The sequence below is a fragment of the Schistocerca serialis genome, chromosome 2, assembly GCF_023864345.2.
Source record: "Schistocerca serialis cubense isolate TAMUIC-IGC-003099 chromosome 2, iqSchSeri2.2, whole genome shotgun sequence".
NCBI lineage: Eukaryota > Metazoa > Arthropoda > Insecta > Orthoptera > Acrididae > Schistocerca > Schistocerca serialis.
The window spans coordinates 804901303-804925399 of record NC_064639.1 but is presented as its reverse complement, the minus strand read 5'-3'; the positions used below and the strand labels follow the sequence as shown (position 1 = coordinate 804925399).

General features: G+C 48.9%; 16 non-coding genes across 16 annotated transcripts; 11 read left to right on the top strand and 5 right to left on the bottom strand.

Annotated features, from left to right (window-relative positions):
* Positions 1-3070: 3070 nt before the first annotated feature.
* Trnav-uac (transfer RNA valine (anticodon UAC)) lies at positions 3071-3143 on the bottom strand. The gene has a single exon. It is a non-coding gene; the product is annotated as a tRNA-Val (tRNA).
* A 235-nt stretch (positions 3144-3378) lies between these two features.
* On the top strand, positions 3379-3450 carry Trnap-cgg (transfer RNA proline (anticodon CGG)). The gene has a single exon. It is a non-coding gene; the product is annotated as a tRNA-Pro (tRNA).
* A 1492-nt stretch (positions 3451-4942) lies between these two features.
* Trnap-ugg (transfer RNA proline (anticodon UGG)) lies at positions 4943-5014 on the top strand. The gene has a single exon. It is a non-coding gene; the product is annotated as a tRNA-Pro (tRNA).
* Positions 5015-5615: 601 nt separating this feature from the next.
* Positions 5616-5688, bottom strand: Trnav-uac (transfer RNA valine (anticodon UAC)). The gene has a single exon. It is a non-coding gene; the product is annotated as a tRNA-Val (tRNA).
* Positions 5689-5923: 235 nt separating this feature from the next.
* On the top strand, positions 5924-5995 carry Trnap-cgg (transfer RNA proline (anticodon CGG)). Its single transcript has one exon. It is a non-coding gene; the product is annotated as a tRNA-Pro (tRNA).
* Positions 5996-7643: 1648 nt separating this feature from the next.
* Trnap-ugg (transfer RNA proline (anticodon UGG)) lies at positions 7644-7715 on the top strand. The gene has a single exon. It is a non-coding gene; the product is annotated as a tRNA-Pro (tRNA).
* A 601-nt stretch (positions 7716-8316) lies between these two features.
* Positions 8317-8389, bottom strand: Trnav-uac (transfer RNA valine (anticodon UAC)). The gene has a single exon. It is a non-coding gene; the product is annotated as a tRNA-Val (tRNA).
* A 235-nt stretch (positions 8390-8624) lies between these two features.
* Positions 8625-8696, top strand: Trnap-cgg (transfer RNA proline (anticodon CGG)). The gene has a single exon. It is a non-coding gene; the product is annotated as a tRNA-Pro (tRNA).
* Positions 8697-10353: 1657 nt separating this feature from the next.
* Positions 10354-10425, top strand: Trnap-ugg (transfer RNA proline (anticodon UGG)). Its single transcript has one exon. It is a non-coding gene; the product is annotated as a tRNA-Pro (tRNA).
* A 601-nt stretch (positions 10426-11026) lies between these two features.
* Positions 11027-11099, bottom strand: Trnav-uac (transfer RNA valine (anticodon UAC)). The gene has a single exon. It is a non-coding gene; the product is annotated as a tRNA-Val (tRNA).
* Positions 11100-11334: 235 nt separating this feature from the next.
* On the top strand, positions 11335-11406 carry Trnap-cgg (transfer RNA proline (anticodon CGG)). Its single transcript has one exon. It is a non-coding gene; the product is annotated as a tRNA-Pro (tRNA).
* A 1649-nt stretch (positions 11407-13055) lies between these two features.
* On the top strand, positions 13056-13127 carry Trnap-ugg (transfer RNA proline (anticodon UGG)). The gene has a single exon. It is a non-coding gene; the product is annotated as a tRNA-Pro (tRNA).
* Positions 13128-20183: 7056 nt separating this feature from the next.
* Trnap-cgg (transfer RNA proline (anticodon CGG)) lies at positions 20184-20255 on the top strand. Its single transcript has one exon. It is a non-coding gene; the product is annotated as a tRNA-Pro (tRNA).
* Positions 20256-21903: 1648 nt separating this feature from the next.
* On the top strand, positions 21904-21975 carry Trnap-ugg (transfer RNA proline (anticodon UGG)). Its single transcript has one exon. It is a non-coding gene; the product is annotated as a tRNA-Pro (tRNA).
* A 601-nt stretch (positions 21976-22576) lies between these two features.
* On the bottom strand, positions 22577-22649 carry Trnav-uac (transfer RNA valine (anticodon UAC)). The gene has a single exon. It is a non-coding gene; the product is annotated as a tRNA-Val (tRNA).
* A 235-nt stretch (positions 22650-22884) lies between these two features.
* On the top strand, positions 22885-22956 carry Trnap-cgg (transfer RNA proline (anticodon CGG)). Its single transcript has one exon. It is a non-coding gene; the product is annotated as a tRNA-Pro (tRNA).
* Positions 22957-24097: the final 1141 nt, after the last annotated feature.

Here is a 24097-nt window from a genome sequence, read left to right as displayed (position 1 = left end):
TCTCGTGGACGCGGAAAAGCTATTAGACGTGGCAACCGAAGAAGACGTTGAATATGTACTCTGGGAAAGTGCCAAGAATAAATCCCCCGGACCTGACGGAATTCCCGCCGAATTCTATCAAAAATTCTGGAACACCACAAAGGCGAAGATCACTTGCATCTGTAACGAACTTCTAGACCACAACAACGTGATCCCCACCAGCTTCTGTGAAGGCATTGTCGTTCTAATTAAAAAAAACTCAGGCAGAGCAAACGTAAAAAAACTAAGACCGATAACGCTGCTCAACAGCGACTATAAAATCTTTGCGAGACTTTTGGCCCACAGGCTTAAATCTACAATGACCAGTATCATTGGCCCTTACCAGACCAGTGTGGGAAAGGATCGGAAAATTCAACAGACTTTGTGCGACTACCGTGATTTAATCTCCATTGCGGAAGTCTGTAAGCTGAAATGTGCCATCATGTCCTTGGACTTCGACAAAGCCTTTGACAGGGTCAACCACCAGTATCTCTTTCGTACCATGTATGCGATGGGCTTTCCACCTGGGTTCGTCGCAATTATACAACAGATGGTAGCGAATAATTTATCCAGAGTCATCATCAATGGCCAACCTACCCGAGCGATAGAGATAGCCAGTTCCGTCAGGCAGGGCTGCCCAATGTCCATGGCGCTTTTTGCGATTGCCATTGAGCCTTTGTTAGCTACCCTGACGCAAAGTTTACAGGGCGTCGTCATACATGGCTCCCGAGTAGTGTGCAAGGCGTATGCAGACGATGTCGGTTTCCTTGTACTAAATAGAACTGGAGACCGCACTACAGCTAGTCAGGCAATATGAGCAAGCGTCGGGTGCACAACTAAACTGGACAAAGTCTGGGATATTCAATATTGGCCGCGGCCTAGGATCGCACCCTCACGGACAACTACGTCAGCTGAAGATCTTCAAGTGTCTTGGAATTGATTTTCAGAGTAACATTCGGCACACCATTGCAACCAACTATAGAAAGCTTCTACGGACTATTGGTGCCAGCATACGAGAACACAGTGTACGAAAACTAAATGAAATTCAGAAAGTAACGGTCGCAAATGTGTACCTCACCTCGAAACTCGATTATATCGCTCAAGTTTTACCAATGTCTACACTCACTGCAAAACGAATTATGTCAGCTTTAGGACAGTTTGTCAGCCATCACCACATTTTTAAAGTCCAGTTTGACACCTTAACGCTTGCCACAAAAAATGGTGGCTTAAATCTTGTCGATGTTGGAAAGAAGGCGCAAGCTTTATACATATCAAAAACTTTCCACCAATGGAAACACTCAGCTGATAGTCTCGCTGCTCACCTGCTTACTGAGATAGCTCCCGCCGACCTCAGTCCACCAATCACGGTGCAACATATTCCAAACGGACTTTACCACTTAAAATGGTTTTTACTGGAGTACAGTTATGTACAAACAAGGATCCCCGAACAGGAAATGAAGACAGTGAAACACGTTTACCAGGAACTTCTAAAAGATAAGAAGAAAAATAACATCGAAGAAAAATACAACCTTTTCGACTGGAAGGTAATCTGGGAGAACATCCATTGTCCGTACTTGCCGTCAACAATGAAAGCCACTTGGTATTTCGCAGTTAACAGAAAATTGGCCACTAACTCCAAACTACATAACATACACCTCGCAGAATCACCTTTGTGCACAACGTGTAATTTAATAGATACTGATGAACACAGGTTTGTGTGCGACAACGTAAAAGATATATGGGAATATATCACGAACAAGTTAGCACTCATCAATCGAACATCGCCCAGATACATAACCCCTGCTGCCTTTCTGACGCCGGACGATACCCCGTACCCACGGACGAGAAGGAACGCTCTAAACTGGTTAAAAGCCGCTACTGTACATTACTTATTTACAAAAGCAGAAAAGAGTAAAGAAGACTTCTGGGTCTATCTTACAACTCACCACCATATACTAATGAAAACGAAAAACTATAAGGATAACTTCGCCAACTACCTGCTCAAAACTATAACGTAAAAAAAAAAAAGTGACTGCTAGATCAATTGATTGAATTTCATGTTAACGAACATTCAGCAGATACTCACTCAAGATAAGACGGACCATCTATACCGCGAATACTACGTCATGTTGACCGAACCACGAGTTACAAACACCTCTGAAGTAATCGATTGGCAAGATTTCAAGCTTCATTTTGTAAGAAGAAGAAAATTCAGTTTTCTGTTTTCGAGAAATAATTTAGTTCTCTTTCAATTTCGCAGAGTTCCAAACAAAGCTTTTCTATTTTCGAAGAAATGGATTTTCACTTTCCTTTTAACTTCTTTGACGTTTTCTGTTACCACGAGGCAATGGAGCCGCAATAAATTTCAAGAAAAAAAAAAAAAAAAAAAAGAAGGGGTATGATTCCTGCTTTGGGTGCAGGAGGTCCCGGGTTCAAATCCCGGACGAGCCCTGCCATTTTGACCGTGCTGAAGAGTAGGTGGAACTCAGCCCCGGTTGCAGCTCCTCAATGAAGAGTTGACGCCTGTTATAGCACGTGGATATAACAAGAATGCGGCACCAGTAAAGTACGTAGGTGGAATTCGGTAGAAAGGCAGACGGTAATTTTGCATGCAACGGAAAACAAGGTTGTCTTTGCGGGATATGTGCACCGTGAGTGGAGATTCAGCTTAATTGTGCGACAGTCTACCCTCATCTTACTAGCGACGGCAACAACCAAGGGGTGGCATGTAAGATTGAGCGTGGCTAAGAGTTTCTCATTATTAGTTTGCATCACACTTTGACAGAGCTGTGACAAGGCGAGTAGGGTGAGCTCAGGAAAGCCAGTAGCAAGCGCACGTGAAGTAGCCCTGAAGAACCGGATTATAAATTTTGCCAGCCATAATGGAGCTAGGGGCGTTCTCAGTTACCAAATACCGGTGCAATAAGAGAGCAACAGTATTTGACAGTAAAATGACGCCCTATCCGTCTAGCATACAACATTGCTTGTCTCTGCATACGCGGACGTGAGGTCATCTCGGAAATGAAATCCGAAATGTAGATTAAAATTGTTGTGTTCCCGCCCGGGATAGAACCGGGGACCTTCTGCGTGTAAAGCAGACGTGATAACCGCTACACCACGGAAACAACGGTCATTTTCATGTACCACCCGGAGACTCGTAATAGCAACAGTTTCTCTTCTGTGTTAGCAAGGGCATCGGCTACGAGCTCCCTCCGATTCGTGAAGTTCCTGTAGTAAAAGACGTCGATGGAAACAATCCAACCGCGACAGACAGGGAGAACGCTGGCTGAGCTGCAGCCCTACATGGTGAGGCCATCAAAGGTGGCGTCATTCACATGCAGTGCGTTTTCGGAACGAATAGGCTCGTTGGTCTAGGGGTATGATTCCTGCTTCGGGTGCAGGAGGTCCCGGGTTCAAATCCCGGACGAGCCCTTGCGTTTTGTACAACGGTGTGGTAACAAATCGCACGGCGGCGGCTGTTTCGCGCATTTCCAGGCCTCCAAGTCAGCGCTAAAATCCGACAACCAGTTCTGAAACCGTTTCATGTTTCATTTGAGCCATGTGCACCCTGCTGATGGAACGTTTGAAGTTGATTTAAATGAACACAGTAGAGATCGTAGCAAGTGTCTTGCTGAGTGCGACGAAAACGGGTTTCCGCCCGCAATCGAGCCGGGGACCTTCTGCGTGTTCGGCACGGCGCCTGGGCTCGGCGGCAGCTGCTGCTCTTTCCTTCCTTACGAGATACCGTCGATTCGCGCAGTCGTTATTGCAAAAGATGTCACCAAAGGCAATCGCTTCGTTAGCCTGACTCACTACCCCAAATGACACTGCAGTCGACGTGCTTATTACTATCGCTTTTGGAAGAACCAAGGCGCAGTATTCTAGTGTCGAACCGGTACTGCGAATAGGGATTAAGCAAAAATTTATTGTGTGGTCGAGCGACAGCCTCGGCTCGCTCTTCCTACATGATCGCTTCTTGTGCGGAATAATTCCTAGCTCGCCGACGGCTTCAGAGTTGGTCTTCTCGATGTTTTGCTTTCGCAATGCATTCCGCAATCTTTTCGTTATGAGTTGTGTGCTTCGGTTACCCGACTTTCTTGTGTTTAGTGCGTTTGGCTTCTCTTAACCCTTAGCCACCGCTTGCCGAAATTTCCACACTATCATCTGTCGACCTGCAGAGCTCGATGAAGGCCTCGCGGCCGTTCCTGAGCTCGTGGAACGGTCGAATCTGTAGTTGTTTCCAGATCTCTCCCACACAACGGCCTCCCAGAAGCTTGGATTACAGAAGTACGCCACTACTCCCAGCCGGAGATTCACGATTGAAAGCAGAATGACATGAGCTACACGCAGCTCTGAAATTTTTTTTTTTTTTTTTTGTGTCTGACCTACTTTGAAAGACTTTGTAGTCGACTTACTTACTACTATCGCTGTTGGAAACCAGGTGATAACCGCACAGTATTTTAGAGACGATCAGGTAATGAAAATTTAGAATAAGTAAAACAGTATCAAAAGAAGTTGTGTGGTGGAGCAGCACATGCAATTCACGCTTCCTAGATAATCGTTACTGCATAGAATAATTCTTTTGTCTGCGGCGTCTTCAGTATCCGTCTTCTGGAAGTTTTGCTTGCAGTATATTGTGCAATCTTTTCGTTATGAGTTGGTGCTTGGTTTCCCGATGTTCTTTTGTTTAGTGCATTCGCCTTCTCTTAACCCTGAGGAACCACATACCGAAACTGAGGCACTGCCGGCTGTTCATAAGCAGTGCTCGATGAAGTTATTTCGCTTTTTATTCGTTGCCTTTAATATTCTTCTCATCAGTGGTGAGTGCTGCCTGCAGAAAGCGTTTATCTTGCGAATTCGCGTGAAAGTTTGTGTTCCCTGTGAGGCCCACTACTTGGGATTAACTTGACTGCTCCAGCCAGGTGGCTCGTTGGTCTAGGGGTATGATTCCTGCTTTGGGTGCAGGAGGTCCCGGGTTCAAATCCCGGACGAGCCCTGCCATTTTGACCGTGCTGAAGAGTAGGTGGAACTCAGCCCCGGTTGCAGCTCCTCAATGAAGAGTTGACGCCTGTTATAGCACGTGGATATAACAAGAATGCGGCACCAGTAAAGTACGTAGGTGGAATTCGGTAGAAAGGCAGACGGTAATTTTGCATGCAACGGAAAACAAGGTTGTCTTTGCGGGATATGTGCACCGTGAGTGGAGATTCAGCTTAATTGTGCGACAGTCTACCCTCATCTTACTAGCGACGGCAACAACCAAGGGGTGGCATGTAAGATTGAGCGTGGCTAAGAGTTTCTCATTATTAGTTTGCATCACACTTTGACAGAGCTGTGACAAGGCGAGTAGGGTGAGCTCAGGAAAGCCAGTAGCAAGCGCACTTGAAGTAGCCCTGAAGAACCGGATTATAAATTTTGCCTGCCATAATGGAGCTAGGGGCGTTCTCAGTTACCAAATACCGGTGCAATAAGAGAGCAACAGTATTTGACAGTAAAATGACGCCCTATCCGTCTAGCATACAACATTGCTTGTCTCTGCATACGCGGACGTGAGGTCATCTCGGAAATGAAATCCGAAATGTAGATTAAAATTGTTGTGTTCCCGCCCGGGATCGAACCGGGGACCTTCTGCGTGTAAAGCAGACGTGATAACCGCTACACCACGGAAACAACGGTCATTTTCATGTACCACCCGGAGACTCGTAATAGCAACAGTTTCTCTTCTGTGTTAGCAAGGGCATCGGCTACGAGCTCCCTCCGATTCGTGAAGTTCCTGTAGTAAAAGACGTCGATGGAAACAATCTAACCGCGACAGACAGGGAGAACGCTGGCTGAGCTGCAGCCCTACATGGTGAGGCCATCAAAGGTGGCGTCATTCACATGCAGTGCGTTTTCGGAACGAATAGGCTCGTTGGTCTAGGGGTATGATTCCTGCTTCGGGTGCAGGAGGTCCCGGGTTCAAATCCCGGACGAGCCCTTGGTTTTGTACAACGGTGTGGTAACAAATCGCATGGCGGCGGCTGTTTCGCGCATTTCCAGGCCTCCAAGTCAGCGCTAAAATCCGACAACCAGTTCTGAAACCGTTTCATGTTTCATTTGAGCCATGTGCACCCTGCTGATGGAACGTTTGAAGTTGATTTAAATGAACACAGTAGAGATCGTAGCAAGTGTCTTGCTGAGTGCGACGAAAACGGGTTTCCGCCCGCAATCGAGCCGGGGACCTTCTGCGTGTTCGGCACGGCGCCTGGGCTCGGCGGCAGCTGCTGCTCTTTCCTTCCTTACGAGATACCGTCGATTCGCGCAGTCGTTATTGCAAAAGATGTCACCAAAGGCAATCGCTTCGTTAGCGGCACTTTGCCTGGGCTCGGCGGCAGCTCTACATGGAGGCACCAGCAGCCCAGCCAGGCCGCCGCCGGCACCGGTGCGCCACAGCGCAAGGAGCCGGCGGCCGCCCTGCAATGCCCCTGTCGTTGCATATTCCACCCGCCTCATATCCTCTCCATGTCTGACTCACTACCCCAAATGACACTGCAGTCGACGTGCTTATTACTATCGCTTTTGGAAGAACCAAGGCGCAGTATTCTAGTGTCGAACCGGTACTGCAAATTGGGATTAAGCAAAAATTTATTGTGTGGTCGAGCGACAGCCTCGGCTCGCTCTTCCTACATGATCGCTTCTTGTGCGGAATAATTCCTAGCTCGCCGATGGCTTCAGAGTTGGTCTTCTCGAAGTTTTGCTTTCGCACTGCATTCCGCAATCTTTTCGTTATGAGTTGTGTGCTTCGGTTACCCGACTTTCTTGTGTTTAGTGCGTTTGGCATCTCTTAACCCTTAGCCACCGCTTGCCGAAATTTCCACACTATCATCTGTCGACCTGCAGAGCTCGATGAAGGCCTCGCGGCCGTTCCTGAGCTCGTGGAACGGTCGAATCTGTAGTTGTTTCCAGATCTCTCCCACACAACGGCCTCCCAGAAGCTTGGATTACAGAAGTACGCCACTACTCCCAGCCGGAGATTCACGATTGAAAGCAGAATGACATGAGCTACACGCAGCTCTGAAATTTTTTTTTTTTTTTTTTGTGTCTGACCTACTTTGAAAGACTTTGTAGTCGACTTACTTACTACTATCGCTGTTGGAAACCAGGTGATAACCGCACAGTATTTTAGAGACGATCAGGTAATGAAAATTTAGAATAAGTAAAACAGTATCAAAAGAAGTTGTGTGGTGGAGCAGCACATGCAATTCACGCTTCCTAGATAATCGTTACTGCATAGAATAATTCTTTTGTCTGCGGCGTCTTCAGTATCCGTCTTCTGGAAGTTTTGCTTGCAGTATATTGTGCAATCTTTTCGTTATGAGTTGGTGCTTGGTTTCCCGATGTTCTTTTGTTTAGTGCATTCGCCTTCTCTTAACCCTGAGGAACCACATACCGAAACTGAGGCACTGCCGGCTGTTCATAAGCAGTGCTCGATGAAGTTATTTCGCTTTTTATTCGTTGCCTTTAATATTCTTCTCATCAGTGGTGAGTGCTGCCTGCAGAAAGCGTTTATCTTGCGAATTCGCGTGAAAGTTTGTGTTCCCTGTGAGGCCCACTACTTGGGATTAACTTGACTGCTCCAGCCAGGTGGCTCGTTGGTCTAGGGGTATGATTCCTGCTTTGGGTGCAGGAGGTCCCGGGTTCAAATCCCGGACGAGCCCTGCCATTTTGACCGTGCTGAAGAGTAGGTGGAACTCAGCCCCGGTTGCAGCTCCTCAATGAAGAGTTGACGCCTGTTATAGCACGTGGATATAACAAGAATGCGGCACCAGTAAAGTACGTAGGTGGAATTCGGTAGAAAGGCAGACGGTAATTTTGCATGCAACGGAAAACAAGGTTGTCTTTGCGGGATATGTGCACCGTGAGTGGAGATTCAGCTTAATTGTGCGACAGTCTACCCTCATCTTACTAGCGACGGCAACAACCAAGGGGTGGCATGTAAGATTGAGCGTGGCTAAGAGTTTCTCATTATTAGTTTGCATCACACTTTGACAGAGCTGTGACAAGGCGAGTAGGGTGAGCTCAGGAAAGCCAGTAGCAAGCGCACTTGAAGTAGCCCTGAAGAACCGGATTATAAATTTTGCCTGCCATAATGGAGCTAGGGGCGTTCTCAGTTACCAAATACCGGTGCAATAAGAGAGCAACAGTATTTGACAGTAAAATGACGCCCTATCCGTCTAGCATACAACATTGCTTGTCTCTGCATACGCGGACGTGAGGTCATCTCGGAAATGAAATCCGAAATGTAGATTAAAATTGTTGTGTTCCCGCCCGGGATCGAACCGGGGACCTTCTGCGTGTAAAGCAGACGTGATAACCGCTACACCACGGAAACAACGGTCATTTTCATGTACCACCCGGAGACTCGTAATAGCAACAGTTTCTCTTCTGTGTTAGCAAGGGCATCGGCTACGAGCTCCCTCCGATTCGTGAAGTTCCTGTAGTAAAAGACGTCGATGGAAACAATCTAACCGCGACAGACAGGGAGAACGCTGGCTGAGCTGCAGCCCTACATGGTGAGGCCATCAAAGGTGGCGTCATTCACATGCAGTGCGTTTTCGGAACGAATAGGCTCGTTGGTCTAGGGGTATGATTCCTGCTTCGGGTGCAGGAGGTCCCGGGTTCAAATCCCGGACGAGCCCTTGGTTTTGTACAACGGTGTGGTAACAAATCGCATGGCGGCGGCTGTTTCGCGCATTTCCAGGCCTCCAAGTCAGCGCTAAAATCCGACAACCAGTTCTGAAACCGTTTCATGTTTCATTTGAGCCATGTGCACCCTGCTGATGGAACGTTTGAAGTTGATTTAAATGAACACAGTAGAGATCGTAGCAAGTGTCTTGCTGAGTGCGACGAAAACGGGTTTCCGCCCGCAATCGAGCCGGGGACCTTCTGCGTGTTCGGCACGGCGCCTGGGCTCGGCGGCAGCTGCTGCTCTTTCCTTCCTTACGAGATACCGTCGATTCGCGCAGTCGTTATTGCAAAAGATGTCACCAAAGGCAATCGCTTCGTTAGCGGCACTTTGCCTGGGCTCGGCGGCAGCTCTACATGGAGGCACCAGCAGCCCAGCCAGGCCGCCGCCGGCACCGGTGCGCCACAGCGCAAGGAGCCGGCGGCCGCCCTGCAATGCCCCTGTCGTTGCATATTCCACCCGCCTCATATCCTCTCCATGTCTGACTCACTACCCCAAATGACACTGCAGTCGACGTGCTTATTACTATCGCTTTTGGAAGAACCAAGGCGCAGTATTCTAGTGTCGAACCGGTACTGCAAATTGGGATTAAGCAAAAATTTATTGTGTGGTCGAGCGACAGCCTCGGCTCGCTCTTCCTACATGATCGCTTCTTGTGCGGAATAATTCCTAGCTCGCCGATGGCTTCAGAGTTGGTCTTCTCGAAGTTTTGCTTTCGCACTGCATTCCGCAATCTTTTCGTTATGATCGTTATGAGTTGTGTGCTTCGGTTACCCGACTTTCTTGTGTTTAGTGCGTTTGGCATCTCTTAACCCTTAGCCACCGCTTGCCGAAATTTCCACACTATCATCTGTCGACCTGCAGAGCTCGATGAAGGCCTCGCGGCCGTTCCTGAGCTCGTGGAACGGTCGAATCTGTAGTTGTTTCCAGATCTCTCCCACACAACGGCCTCCCAGAAGCTTGGATTACAGAAGTACGCCACTACTCCCAGCCGGAGATTCACGATTGAAAGCAGAATGACATGAGCTACACGCAGCTCTGAAATTTTTTTTTTTTTTTTTTGTGTCTGACCTACTTTGAAAGACTTTGTAGTCGACTTACTTACTACTATCGCTGTTGGAAACCAGGTGATAACCGCACAGTATTTTAGAGACGATCAGGTAATGAAAATTTAGAATAAGTAAAACAGTATCAAAAGAAGTTGTGTGGTGGAGCAGCACATGCAATTCACGCTTCCTAGATAATCGTTACTGCATAGAATAATTCTTTTGTCTGCGGCGTCTTCAGTATCCGTCTTCTGGAAGTTTTGCTTGCAGTATATTGTGCAATCTTTTCGTTATGAGTTGGTGCTTGGTTTCCCGATGTTCTTTTGTTTAGTGCATTCGCCTTCTCTTAACCCTGAGGAACCACATACCGAAACTGAGGCACTGCCGGCTGTTCATAAGCAGTGCTCGATGAAGTTATTTCGCTTTTTATTCGTTGCCTTTAATATTCTTCTCATCAGTGGTGAGTGCTGCCTGCAGAAAGCGTTTATCTTGCGAATTCGCGTGAAAGTTTGTGTTCCCTGTGAGGCCCACTACTTGGGATTAACTTGACTGCTCCAGCCAGGTGGCTCGTTGGTCTAGGGGTATGATTCCTGCTTTGGGTGCAGGAGGTCCCGGGTTCAAATCCCGGACGAGCCCTGCCATTTTGACCGTGCTGAAGAGTAGGTGGAACTCAGCCCCGGTTGCAGCTCCTCAATGAAGAGTTGACGCCTGTTATAGCACGTGGATATAACAAGAATGCGGCACCAGTAAAGTACGTAGGTGGAATTCGGTAGAAAGGCAGACGGTAATTTTGCATGCAACGGAAAACAAGGTTGTCTTTGCGGGATATGTGCACCGTGAGTGGAGATTCAGCTTAATTGTGCGACAGTCTACCCTCATCTTACTAGCGACGGCAACAACCAAGGGGTGGCATGTAAGATTGAGCGTGGCTAAGAGTTTCTCATTATTAGTTTGCATCACACTTTGACAGAGCTGTGACAAGGCGAGTAGGGTGAGCTCAGGAAAGCCAGTAGCAAGCGCACTTGAAGTAGCCCTGAAGAACCGGATTATAAATTTTGCCTGCCATAATGGAGCTAGGGGCGTTCTCAGTTACCAAATACCGGTGCAATAAGAGAGCAACAGTATTTGACAGTAAAATGACGCCCTATCCGTCTAGCATACAACATTGCTTGTCTCTGCATACGCGGACGTGAGGTCATCTCGGAAATGAAATCCGAAATGTAGATTAAAATTGTTGTGTTCCCGCCCGGGATCGAACCGGGGACCTTCTGCGTGTAAAGCAGACGTGATAACCGCTACACCACGGAAACAACGGTCATTTTCATGTACCACCCGGAGACTCGTAATAGCAACAGTTTCTCTTCTGTGTTAGCAAGGGCATCGGCTACGAGCTCCCTCCGATTCGTGAAGTTCCTGTAGTAAAAGACGTCGATGGAAACAATCTAACCGCGACAGACAGGGAGAACGCTGGCTGAGCTGCAGCCCTACATGGTGAGGCCATCAAAGGTGGCGTCATTCACATGCAGTGCGTTTTCGGAACGAATAGGCTCGTTGGTCTAGGGGTATGATTCCTGCTTCGGGTGCAGGAGGTCCCGGGTTCAAATCCCGGACGAGCCCTTGGTTTTGTACAACGGTGTGGTAACAAATCGCATGGCGGCGGCTGTTTCGCGCATTTCCAGGCCTCCAAGTCAGCGCTAAAATCCGACAACCAGTTCTGAAACCGTTTCATGTTTCATTTGAGCCATGTGCACCCTGCTGATGGAACGTTTGAAGTTGATTTAAATGAACACAGTAGAGATCGTAGCAAGTGTCTTGCTGAGTGCGACGAAAACGGGTTTCCGCCCGCAATCGAGCCGGGGACCTTCTGCGTGTTCGGCACGGCGCCTGGGCTCGGCGGCAGCTGCTGCTCTTTCCTTCCTTACGAGATACCGTCGATTCGCGCAGTCGTTATTGCAAAAGATGTCACCAAAGGCAATCGCTTCGTTAGCGGCACTTTGCCTGGGCTCGGCGGCAGCTCTACATGGAGGCACCAGCAGCCCAGCCAGGCCGCCGCCGGCACCGGTGCGCCACAGCGCAAGGAGCCGGCGGCCGCCCTGCAATGCCCCTGTCGTTGCATATTCCACCCGCCTCATATCCTCTCCATGTCTGACTCACTACCCCAAATGACACTGCAGTCGACGTGCTTATTACTATCGCTTTTGGAAGAACCAAGGCGCAGTATTCTAGTGTCGAACCGGTACTGCAAATTGGGATTAAGCAAAAATTTATTGTGTGGTCGAGCGACAGCCTCGGCTCGCTCTTCCTACATGATCGCTTCTTGTGCGGAATAATTCCTAGCTCGCCGATGGCTTCAGAGTTGGTCTTCTCGAAGTTTTGCTTTCGCACTGCATTCCGCAATCTTTTCGTTATGAGTTGTGTGCTTCGGTTACCCGACTTTCTTGTGTTTAGTGCGTTTGGCATCTCTTAACCCTTAGCCACCGCTTGCCGAAATTTCCACACTATCATCTGTCGACCTGCAGAGCTCGATGAAGGCCTCGCGGCCGTTCCTGAGCTCGTGGAACGGTCGAATCTGTAGTTGTTTCCAGATCTCTCCCACACAACGGCCTCCCAGAAGCTTGGATTACAGAAGTACGCCACTACTCCCAGCCGGAGATTCACGATTGAAAGCAGAATGACATGAGCTACACGCAGCTCTGAAATTTTTTTTTTTTTTTTTTTGTGTCTGACCTACTTTGAAAGACTTTGTAGTCGACTTACTTACTACTATCGCTGTTGGAAACCAGGTGATAACCGCACAGTATTTTAGAGACGATCAGGTAATGAAAATTTAGAATAAGTAAAACAGTATCAAAAGAAGTTGTGTGGTGGAGCAGCACATGCAATTCACGCTTCCTAGATAATCGTTACTGCATAGAATAATTCTTTTGTCTGCGGCGTCTTCAGTATCCGTCTTCTGGAAGTTTTGCTTGCAGTATATTGTGCAATCTTTTCGTTATGAGTTGGTGCTTGGTTTCCCGATGTTCTTTTGTTTAGTGCATTCGCCTTCTCTTAACCCTGAGGAACCACATACCGAAACTGAGGCACTGCCGGCTGTTCATAAGCAGTGCTCGATGAAGTTATTTCGCTTTTTATTCGTTGCCTTTAATATTCTTCTCATCAGTGGTGAGTGCTGCCTGCAGAAAGCGTTTATCTTGCGAATTCGCGTGAAAGTTTGTGTTCCCTGTGAGGCCCACTACTTGGGATTAACTTGACTGCTCCAGCCAGGTGGCTCGTTGGTCTAGGGGTATGATTCCTGCTTTGGGTGCAGGAGGTCCCGGGTTCAAATCCCGGACGAGCCCTGCCATTTTGACCGTGCTGAAGAGTAGGTGGAACTCAGCCCCGGTTGCAGCTCCTCAATGAAGAGTTGACGCCTGTTATAGCACGTGGATATAACAAGAATGCGGCACCAGTAAAGTACGTAGGTGGAATTCGGTAGAAAGGCAGACGGTAATTTTGCATGCAACGGAAAACAAGGTTGTCTTTGCGGGATATGTGCACCGTGAGTGGAGATTCAGCTTAATTGTGCGACAGTCTACCCTCATCTTACTAGCGACGGCAACAACCAAGGGGTGGCATGTAAGATTGAGCGTGGCTAAGAGTTTCTCATTATTAGTTTGCATCACACTTTGACAGAGCTGTGACAAGGCGAGTAGGGTGAGCTCAGGAAAGCCAGTAGCAAGCGCACTTGAAGTAGCCCTGAAGAACCGGATTATAAATTTTGCCTGCCATAATGGAGCTAGGGGCGTTCTCAGTTACCAAATACCGGTGCAATAAGAGAGCAACAGTATTTGACAGTAAAATGACGCCCTATCCGTCTAGCATACAACATTGCTTGTCTCTGCATACGCGGACGTGAGGTCATCTCGGAAATGAAATCCGAAATGTAGATTAAAATTGTTGTGTTCCCGCCCGGGATCGAACTTTTTTTTTTTTTTTTTTTAACGTATTTAGACTTTTATTTACAAAATAGCAATTTCGTTTTACAAAATACAGTTTACATTTTACTTGTAAAGACGAGACAATCCATTCTTTATTTTTATTTTTCTGTTACTGTACTGTCCAGGTAATGATTTCATTTTGTATCTTTTTTTTAATATTTTTCGAAAGTCTGTCAGTCTGAGGTTTTTTTAGTTGTTTCTTGCACCGTTTATTGTTGTAGTTTAGCAATTTAGCTTTTTTGAACCTTTGTACGCTACATTTATACGTATGGCAGAGTGAATATGGAGTAAGCATTGATTGTACGATCTAGTTATTTACAGAGAATAATTAGTATATAAGAAAACAAAGTTATTTTATGGAATTTTACTTATTACTAGTTATGGTATTATTATTGATATTATTTTTGTAGATGTTTTGAGTTGAGGATGTGCTCCATTCATTTTAAAATAATGTGTTATTACTATCCTCTTTTTAAATCTTGTGTTAGAAACAAGGGGGAGGCATTTTACGTTGGGTCTTGAAAAACGAGACCTTAGTGGGACATGCACTAGGCATGAAATCAGTTTGATAGAAATATTAACGAGTGTATCAGTTGTCAGCTCTTGTTTGATGGGTAAAGTGGTATCCAAAGGGGAAACCCTCATGAAAAACTATCTTAACATATTAAACAATCCATGACAAAAGAAAAAGGACATTACTATTTTAGCGAATTTTTAAACCTATTTTTTTTTTTCGATTGAGGAAGGAGCAATTCACTAGGAAGCATTATATAGTGCAATTTTAGAGCTAGTTTACTATCGGTGGTGCGAGAGAGTGAGGAAGACTGAAAGGAGGAAACTATTCGTGGTGGCAAGACAGACATATATAAGCATGTAGATCACTAGTTTGTTGTACTGATAGGCCTGTAATAGTTTTGTGGTACTCACAGTTTCGCACACCTCTCGATTGCACACGATGGAAGGCAGAAAAAAAAAGCACAAAAACACAAAAGACAAAAGGAAACTGGGAGCTACGGTTATATTGACACTATATTGTAAACTTTTACGCGTTCGATCACTTTTCACTGTCACTTTTTTTTTTTTTTAATAAAAAGCACTGTAGCACTTTAACACACGCATCACTGTTGGTGCTTTTGGGATGTGGGAGGACATCTGCGACTGCGGCAAGGGCGTGGGGGGGGGGGGGGGGGGGGTTGTGGCGGTGGACGGCGGCGATGGCAGCGGCGGCGGCGGCGGCGGCGGCAACGGCGGTGGCGGACACGTCACGTGGCGGCAGACAGGGCATCCCTGAAGGCGGCGGTCAGCGGGATCTCCAGGAAGTTGTGGAAAGTCTGACGATATGTAGCGCGTTGTTTTGCGCTCTTGTGCTCTTCCCACAAGTCCGTGAGGAACTGCACGCTGTCTGACTGCTTTTTGGCAATGACTGCGTGTGCAGTCATGGCGAGTATCCACATCGTGGCCGTTCGTTTTGGCCTAGGGAACGGTTTCGCGTCAGGGACAGTGAGAGCCGTGACTTGGATGTTTCTTGGGTCGCTTCTGTTCATGTGGGCTATTATCTTCTTGCTTGTCTCCCATATGTTGCTGGTTGCCCTGCATAGGAAACGGTGCTCTACAGTGTCCTTTTCGTTGCACGTTTCACAATTGGGCGATTCTTTTATCCGGATTCGCGCCAGTCTCTCGTTGGTCGGTACGGTGTTGTGCACTGCTTTGTACCACGTAGATCTGGCGTGCTCCGGTATTGCTTTCTCTGAGATATTTCTCCAGACGACTGGCCAGTCGTGGTCTGGAGATTTTATCTCCATTCTTGTTCTGTGGGTTTGCCCTCTTAGTGCGCCGTAGATGTTTTTCGCCGTCCTTAGCTGCGGGTTTATTACGGTGGGCAGTGCGTAACTTTTATCGAGGATCAGTTGCCTGATGTGTCGCATCTTAAACGGTATGTGACTGGTGTCTACCGGCGCTTCTTCTGATCGTGGCCTGTAGATGTTTATTAGGCAGGCCGTGATGCTGTCTTTGTTTTTGCCCTCCATTTGGATTGCTCTGTGGAGCAGCAGCGCAGCACACTTTGTCCTGACGTCCACCAGCCCCAGCCCTCCTTCCTCCTTCTTCAGTGAGCACGTCGCCTGCGATACTTTGAATATTTCCCGTCTCCACAGCAGGTAGTAGACGGCTCCTTGTATCGCTCGGGCGATTTCTGTTGGTGCACTCAATATCTGTGCCACGTACCAGGCTTTCGACAGGATCGTTGTGTTGATCAATTCTGCTTTTTGTCCTAATGTTAGATGTCTACTCGAGTGAGTCCTGGCGAGCCCTCGTATTGTATGTAGGGTTGTTCGCCAGTTCTGTGTCGCCATCTTTAGTGGGCATTTTTGGATGAGTATCCCTAGTGTTTTGTGGGTCTCGGTTACTCGATACCACTCCCTGTTGATGGTCAGACTTCCGTTGCCAATGGGGAGCAGCACGGTTTTTCTGGGATTGACCCTTGCTCCCGATGCGTTTTGAAATGTTTTGATTATCGGTTCTATTTCGTCTATCTCCTGCTCGTTGTTGACAAAGATTCCCACATCGTCGGCGTAGGCCATGCATGTGACCTTCTGCTGCCCGATTTGGTAACCGTGCAGGCTTGCAGCCAGTTTACGTAGCAGTGGATCAAGCGCTGCCGCGAAGAGGGCCATGGACAACGGGCAGCCTTGCCTTACTGACTTGCCTAGTTTTAACCTTTTTGTTGTCCATCCATTTACAGTTATTATCGATGAGGCGTTCTTTAGAAAGTTTCTTATAATGTCGGTGAATTTTTGTCCGAATCCGAGTTTGGTTAACGTTTGCAGGAGATATCGGTGGCTGATCCTGTCGAAAGCCTTGTGGAAGTCAACAGAAATTATTGCTGCGGTCGTTCTGCTGGTGGCGGCGTGCGCAATTACGTCTCTGTATGCGCAGGCGGCGTCGAATATGCTCCTGCCGAGCACTGCACACGTTTGCCACGGGCTGATCGCCTTCATTAACGCAGTCTTGATGTTATTTGCGAGGCATTTCGCGGCAATCTTGTAATCTGCATTCAGCAAAGTTATGGGCCTGAACTCTTCGATGTGTTTCGCTGCCTTTGTTTTTGGGAGAAGGATTACCGTCCCTTCCAGAAAGGAGGCCGGTACTGCTGTCCCGTTTAGGATTTCGTTCACCATTTCTGTCAGATGTCTTCCTACTTGGTCCCAGAGCTGGCTGTAGAATTCCTTGGGGATGCCGTCGGCTCCTGGTGCTCTGCCGTTTGCGCTGTCTTTGAGGATGGCTCCCACCTCATCCTCTGTCACGTTTTCGGTCAGTAGCGCCCGATCTTGATTGGTCAAGAGCCGACGTGTCTCCAGCAGGATGTCTGCCGTTTTGGCATCGTCCGTCTCTTCGCTTCTGAAGAGCTTTTCGAAGTGGTTTTCCACGTGGTCCACAATTTCCCGCTTTGTGGACAGCTTGTTTCCGTCCTTATCGAGGAGTTCGGAGATAACCTTGCTGTTTGCCCTTTGCCTTTCCCTGACTAAGTGGTGCAGTGTGGCGGGCTCATCCTCGATGACGCCGTGCGTTTGACTGCGAGCGATGACGCCTTCCATTCGCTGCCGTTTCATGTTGAGCAGACGTGCTTTTAATCTTCTCACGCGCGTCAGGTACTGTAGGTCGTCAGCAGGGGCGTTAAGCGCGTCCTTAAGACAGAGTGCGTAGAAGTCTGCTGTGCTTTTCTTCCAGTATGCTTTTTCCGCGCTGTATCTGATCAGTGCTCTTCTGATCGCTGGCTTGGCAAGTTCTGTCCACCACTCTATAGTGGAGTTGTATGCGTGACGTCTTTCTGAGCATTTCCCTACTGTGTCGTAGATTTCCGACCGTAGTTTCTCGTCTTTGAGGTGTTTGACGTTTAGTTTCCATCTCGCCTTTTGTCCAGCGATCTTTCTTCTCGGCAGGTGGATTTTGGTTTCGTATGCGCAGTGATCAGAGAAAATCACTGGGCAGACCTCTACGTGCGATACAGAGGCGGCCAACTCTCTGCTCACGTACACCCTGTCTAATCTGCTTTTCCCCGTGTTGTAATGAAAAGTGAACTCTGTGTTCTGTTTGTTGAGCAGACGCCACGAGTCGTCGAGTTTTAGACGCCTTATGAGCTCTTGCAGCTCCATGCATAGATTCGGTACCGGGATCTGATCTTCTGGTGCAGCTACGCAGTTAAAATCTCCTCCTAGCACAATGTTGGTGTCATTCTGCGGGAGGAGTTCGCAAATGCGTTCGTTGAAATATTGTCCTCTTGCCCTCTTCTTTTCTGAGCCCGACGGTGCGTATATGTTTATGAACACCGTTCCTGATATTTCTAATGCGATCCCGCTTCCATCTACCATCAGTTTTGGCTCCCCTGTCTCTATTCCTTCTCTTATCATAATCGCTGTCCCTCGTCGGGTTTCGGGGTCTATGTTACTGATAACTCTGTATCCGGGTACCTCTTCTATTTGTGTCGTTACCACCTCCTGCAGGAGAACTACGTCTGCGGTTCTATGCTGCAAGAATTCTGATAGGGCGTCTAATTTAACTGAAGAGCTCATTCTATTGACATTGCATGAGATGATCGTGTGCGTTGTTTTACTGTGCATTTATAGCGAGGGTCGTCGGGCGCTTTGCTGGGGCGGGTCGGGTGTGTGCTGTGGCCGGTCAGGCCGTAGGACGACGTCCTCGGGTTTGCTGGTGTGCGTTACGGTTTTTGCGGGTGGTGCGTCTGATGATTCTGCATCAGATGTCTCCATCCGTTCTGCGTTATCGTGGCTCCTCCTGGCGCCTTTCCTTTTCGGTTTTGTCGGCTTTTGCCGCTCTGTGTTGGTGTCCTTCCTCTCGTTGTCCGACTCTTTGAGCATGCGCGCAATTTTGTTAACAGATTTCTTGATGTTGGCCTCGCGCATCTCACTAAACGTTTGTGGCGTGTTGCTGCTGGGTCCGGCCGTCTGGCTGGCCACAGCTGCTTCCTGGACGGGGGCGTCGACCTCCGCTACCTTCTGCCGTCGGATGGCAGGTGAAGGGGCGGGGGCTGCGGCCACCTCGCACTCCATTGTGCCTTCGCCCTCCGAGTCGGAGCTGAGCTGCCGTTTCTCTCCCGCGCTACCTGCGCTGGCCACGGCCGGGGCCGGGACGGCGGCAGGGGTTGGGGGAGCCGCTGGGCTTTCCGTCGCGGCGGTCGGGGCTGCCGCTTCCGCTGTCGCTTCTGTGGCTGCTACGGCTACGACCGGCTCTTCGTTTAAACGTGGCGCTTCTCCAGCTACAGCTCCGGCGTAGTTGCCGGTAATGTCCTGTTGCTCGGCATTCGTATTCGGTTGCCGTGGCAGTTGCGCCGGTCGTTTGTTTCTTGGGCAGTTTGCGCGCATATGCTCTGTGGAGTTGCATATGGAGCACGTCTGGGGCTGGCCATTGTACTGCACCACTCCCCTGTGCCCTCCAATCATCACGAATGATGGCACGTGTTTCTTTAATACCATCGTCACCGCCCTGACGCCCGAGTCGACCTTGTATCTGTGTCCCGTTCCCCAGAACTCGCGGTTCACCGACAGAACTTCTCCGTACAGTCTGATACATCGTGCAACTTCCTCGTCCGGCACTTCGAAAGGCAGATTGTAGACCTTCAAGTGCCTCACACCGTAGCCAGCGTACGAGATCTTTACGTCACTCACGGCACCGTCCCTGTGCGTGAATTTCCGTATACCACCGCGGGTGGTCACCAAGGTTTCACATCGTACGAGCGTTTTTAATTTAATGAAAAGACTGTATACTGTGAAGTCCAGCATCAGTCCCTCAAGTTCATCCTCCTCTATCCTCAGTTCACTAAACATCCAATCCTCAATTTCAAAGGACGTTGGCCTAACGAATTCCCGGTCAAATTGCAACTGCAGCGTCGTATTAGATCGGTTGTAAGTAGTCATTTTGACTCACCAAATCGTTGAAGCTCACGTTAAGGCGACGAAACAGCTACGGCTGGCGCGGCGCGGGAGCCGGCAGGCGACGGGCGCGGGCGCGGTAGGATGTCGGGCGGAGACGGCTCGGCGGCCGGTAATCCTCGGCTACCTGGGACGCACAATAGCGAGCGGCACACGTGTTGCCAGGCGGGCAGCCAGCCAAGTACCGGGGACCTTCTGCGTGTAAAGCAGACGTGATAACCGCTACACCACGGAAACAACGGTCATTTTCATGTACCACCCGGAGACTCGTAATAGCAACAGTTTCTCTTCTGTGTTAGCAAGGGCATCGGCTACGAGCTCCCTCCGATTCGTGAAGTTCCTGTAGTAAAAGACGTCGATGGAAACAATCTAACCGCGACAGACAGGGAGAACGCTGGCTGAGCTGCAGCCCTACATGGTGAGGCCATCAAAGGTGGCGTCATTCACATGCAGTGCGTTTTCGGAACGAATAGGCTCGTTGGTCTAGGGGTATGATTCCTGCTTCGGGTGCAGGAGGTCCCGGGTTCAAATCCCGGACGAGCCCTTGGTTTTGTACAACGGTGTGGTAACAAATCGCATGGCGGCGGCTGTTTCGCGCATTTCCAGGCCTCCAAGTCAGCGCTAAAATCCGACAACCAGTTCTGAAACCGTTTCATGTTTCATTTGAGCCATGTGCACCCTGCTGATGGAACGTTTGAAGTTGATTTAAATGAACACAGTAGAGATCGTAGCAAGTGTCTTGCTGAGTGCGACGAAAACGGGTTTCCGCCCGCAATCGAGCCGGGGACCTTCTGCGTGTTCGGCACGGCGCCTGGGCTCGGCGGCAGCTGCTGCTCTTTCCTTCCTTACGAGATACCGTCGATTCGCGCAGTCGTTATTGCAAAAGATGTCACCAAAGGCAATCGCTTCGTTAGCGGCACTTTGCCTGGGCTCGGCGGCAGCTCTACATGGAGGCACCAGCAGCCCAGCCAGGCCGCCGCCGGCACCGGTGCGCCACAGCGCAAGGAGCCGGCGGCCGCCCTGCAATGCCCCTGTCGTTGCATATTCCACCCGCCTCATATCCTCTCCATGTCTGACTCACTACCCCAAATGACACTGCAGTCGACGTGCTTATTACTATCGCTTTTGGAAGAACCAAGGCGCAGTATTCTAGTGTCGAACCGGTACTGCAAATTGGGATTAAGCAAAAATTTATTGTGTGGTCGAGCGACAGCCTCGGCTCGCTCTTCCTACATGATCGCTTCTTGTGCGGAATAATTCCTAGCTCGCCGATGGCTTCAGAGTTGGTCTTCTCGAAGTTTTGCTTTCGCACTGCATTCCGCAATCTTTTCGTTATGAGTTGTGTGCTTCGGTTACCCGACTTTCTTGTGTTTAGTGCGTTTGGCATCTCTTAACCCTTAGCCACCGCTTGCCGAAATTTCCACACTATCATCTGTCGACCTGCAGAGCTCGATGAAGGCCTCGCGGCCGTTCCTGAGCTCGTGGAACGGTCGAATCTGTAGTTGTTTCCAGATCTCTCCCACACAACGGCCTCCCAGAAGCTTGGATTACAGAAGTGCGCCACTACTCCCAGCCGGAGATTCACGATTGAAAGCAGAATGACATGAGCTACACGCAGCTCTGAAATTTTTTTTTTTTTTTTTTGTGTCTGACCTACTTTGAAAGACTTTGTAGTCGACTTACTTACTACTATCGCTGTTGGAAACCAGGTGATAACCGCACAGTATTTTAGAGACGATCAGGTAATGAAAATTTAGAATAAGTAAAACAGTATCAAAAGAAGTTGTGTGGTGGAGCAGCACATGCAATTCACGCTTCCTAGATAATCGTTACTGCATAGAATAATTCTTTTGTCTGCGGCGTCTTCAGTATCCGTCTTCTGGAAGTTTTGCTTGCAGTATATTGTGCAATCTTTTCGTTATGAGTTGGTGCTTGGTTTCCCGATGTTCTTTTGTTTAGTGCATTCGCCTTCTCTTAACCCTGAGGAACCACATACCGAAACTGAGGCACTGCCGGCTGTTCATAAGCAGTGCTCGATGAAGTTATTTCGCTTTTTATTCGTTGCCTTTAATATTCTTCTCATCAGTGGTGAGTGCTGCCTGCAGAAAGCGTTTATCTTGCGAATTCGCGTGAAAGTTTGTGTTCCCTGTGAGGCCCACTACTTGGGATTAACTTGACTGCTCCAGCCAGGTGGCTCGTTGGTCTAGGGGTATGATTCCTGCTTTGGGTGCAGGAGGTCCCGGGTTCAAATCCCGGACGAGCCCTGCCATTTTGACCGTGCTGAAGAGTAGGTGGAACTCAGCCCCGGTTGCAGCTCCTCAATGAAGAGTTGACGCCTGTTATAGCACGTGGATATAACAAGAATGCGGCACCAGTAAAGTACGTAGGTGGAATTCGGTAGAAAGGCAGACGGTAATTTTGCATGCAACGGAAAACAAGGTTGTCTTTGCGGGATATGTGCACCGTGAGTGGAGATTCAGCTTAATTGTGCGACAGTCTACCCTCATCTTACTAGCGACGGCAACAACCAAGGGGTGGCATGTAAGATTGAGCGTGGCTAAGAGTTTCTCATTATTAGTTTGCATCACACTTTGACAGAGCTGTGACAAGGCGAGTAGGGTGAGCTCAGGAAAGCCAGTAGCAAGCGCACTTGAAGTAGCCCTGAAGAACCGGATTATAAATTTTGCCTGCCATAATGGAGCTAGGGGCGTTCTCAGTTACCAAATACCGGTGCAATAAGAGAGCAACAGTATTTGACAGTAAAATGACGCCCTATCCGTCTAGCATACAACATTGCTTGTCTCTGCATACGCGGACGTGAGGTCATCTCGGAAATGAAATCCGAAATGTAGATTAAAATTGTTGTGTTCCCGCCCGGGATCGAACCGGGGACCTTCTGCGTGTAAAGCAGACGTGATAACCGCTACACCACGGAAACAACGGTCATTTTCATGTACCACCCGGAGACTCGTAATAGCAACAGTTTCTCTTCTGTGTTAGCAAGGGCATCGGCTACGAGCTCCCTCCGATTCGTGAAGTTCCTGTAGTAAAAGACGTCGATGGAAACAATCTAACCGCGACAGACAGGGAGAACGCTGGCTGAGCTGCAGCCCTACATGGTGAGGCCATCAAAGGTGGCGTCATTCACATGCAGTGCGTTTTCGGAACGAATAGGCTCGTTGGTCTAGGGGTATGATTCCTGCTTCGGGTGCAGGAGGTCCCGGGTTCAAATCCCGGACGAGCCCTTGGTTTTGTACAACGGTGTGGTAACAAATCGCATGGCGGCGGCTGTTTCGCGCATTTCCAGGCCTCCAAGTCAGCGCTAAAATCCGACAACCAGTTCTGAAACCGTTTCATGTTTCATTTGAGCCATGTGCACCCTGCTGATGGAACGTTTGAAGTTGATTTAAATGAACACAGTAGAGATCGTAGCAAGTGTCTTGCTGAGTGCGACGAAAACGGGTTTCCGCCCGCAATCGAGCCGGGGACCTTCTGCGTGTTCGGCACGGCGCCTGGGCTCGGCGGCAGCTGCTGCTCTTTCCTTCCTTACGAGATACCGTCGATTCGCGCAGTCGTTATTGCAAAAGATGTCACCAAAGGCAATCGCTTCGTTAGCGGCACTTTGCCTGGGCTCGGCGGCAGCTCTACATGGAGGCACCAGCAGCCCAGCCAGGCCGCCGCCGGCACCGGTGCGCCACAGCGCAAGGAGCCGGCGGCCGCCCTGCAATGCCCCTGTCGTTGCATATTCCACCCGCCTCATATCCTCTCCATGTCTGACTCACTACCCCAAATGACACTGCAGTCGACGTGCTTATTACTATCGCTTTTGGAAGAACCAAGGCGCAGTATTCTAGTGTCGAACCGGTACTGCAAATTGGGATTAAGCAAAAATTTATTGTGTGGTCGAGCGACAGCCTCGGCTCGCTCTTCCTACATGATCGCTTCTTGTGCGGAATAATTCCTAGCTCGCCGATGGCTTCAGAGTTGGTCTTCTCGAAGTTTTGCTTTCGCACTGCATTCCGCAATCTTTTCGTTATGAGTTGTGTGCTTCGGTTACCCGACTTTCTTGTGTTTAGTGCGTTTGGCATCTCTTAACCCTTAGCCACCGCTTGCCGAAATTTCCACACTATCATCTGTCGACCTGCAGAGCTCGATGAAGGCCTCGCGGCCGTTCCTGAGCTCGTGGAACGGTCGAATCTGTAGTTGTTTCCAGATCTCTCCCATACAACGGCCTCCCAGAAGCTTGGATTACAGAAGTACGCCACTACTCCCAGCCGGAGATTCACGATTGAAAGCAGAATGACATGAGCTACACGCAGCTCTGAAATTTTTTTTTTTTTTTTTTGTGTCTGACCTACTTTGAAAGACTTTGTAGTCGACTTACTT